At 38.9% G+C, this 1,287-nt stretch overlaps 1 non-coding gene across 1 annotated transcript; it reads left to right on the forward strand.

Moving 5' to 3' along the window:
* The first annotated feature begins 674 nt into the window (after window positions 1-674).
* Window positions 675-781, forward strand: LOC131171491 (small nucleolar RNA R71). Its single transcript, XR_009142151.1, has one exon. It is a non-coding gene; the product is annotated as a small nucleolar RNA R71 (small nucleolar RNA).
* Window positions 782-1,287: the final 506 nt, after the last annotated feature.

Raw genomic sequence — 1,287 nt, forward strand, 5'->3', positions numbered from 1 at the left:
CTTGAGCTTCTAACTAACTCACAGATGAGGCTAACTGACCAATCTGCCTCTCTATATTTTTAATGCTATTTCTGGTCTCCTATTGAAACTATTGTGTGTTGTTAGCTAAAGCCTTAACAATTTCATCAAGTGACATACCTTGATTTGAGGGAGGCGGAGGTGGTTAATTCACTTGTGGTATTTGGTGTTGGTATAGGTTTTACACCAGTTGATTCCCATAACTCAGATTGGGATGATCTCACCATCTTGGATTATAAGTATTAGAAAAGGGATCATACTTGCGTTGTGACTGTCCATAATCTCCTACTGCATTAACATGTTGCATTAATTCATCCTTTTGTAATGCAGGACACATGTCAGTAGCATGACCCAAACCTGAACAAATCCTACATACCTTAATAGTTTGCATTTTCCCTACAGCCAATTACCTCACTAAAGAAGTTAAATTAGAAATCTATTTCTTAAGGTTAGATGTACTTACCTCATTAACCTTTATGGGTGTGTGATCCATTCTCATTCCAAACTGCTGAGAGTTTGCTGCCATGTTAGCAATCAGCCTCCTTGCTTCTTTTGGTGTCTTGTCAACCAAAGCTCCTCCACTGGCAGCATCTATCATACTACTGTCCATTGGTAGAAATCCCTAATAAAAATACTAAATCAATAGCTGCTCACTTATTTGATGATGGGGACAGCTTGCGCACAGCTTCTTAAATCGCTCTCAATACTCATACAAGCTCTCTCCATTGTACTGCCGAATGCCACAAATTTCTTTTCTTATATTGGCAGCACAGGAAGCAGGACAATACTTCTCTAGAAATATCTGCTTTATCCCATTCCATGAGTTGACAGATCCAGAAGGAAGGTAATACAATCAATCCTTAGCTGTGCCTTCCAGTGAGAAAGGGAAAGCTCGAAGCTTGATTTGATCCTCTGAAACTCCTTGAAGTTTCATGCTGGAACACACAATATGAAATTCTTTTAAATGCTTATGTGGATCCTCACCTGCAAGACCATGAAACTTAGGCAACAAATGGATTAGTCCAGATTTTAACTCAAAAGTAACATTTAAGGTAGGGTATTGAATACATAAAGGCTGTTGGTTTAGATCAGGAGCAGCCAACTCTTTCAAGGTTCTAGCAGCCATGGTTTTGTTTTCAGAATTTGAATCCAAATCCGAATCTAAACTTAACTCCCTTGGAGATTGGACTCCTTTAGATGTACTCGGAATTTGCTTAGCCTGCTTGGGCAATTTTCTCAACCGTTTAGCTGTTTTTTCTAATTCTGGAT

Source organism: Hevea brasiliensis, chromosome 12 (assembly GCF_030052815.1).
Source record: "Hevea brasiliensis isolate MT/VB/25A 57/8 chromosome 12, ASM3005281v1, whole genome shotgun sequence".
NCBI classification, from domain to species: domain Eukaryota; kingdom Viridiplantae; phylum Streptophyta; class Magnoliopsida; order Malpighiales; family Euphorbiaceae; genus Hevea; species Hevea brasiliensis.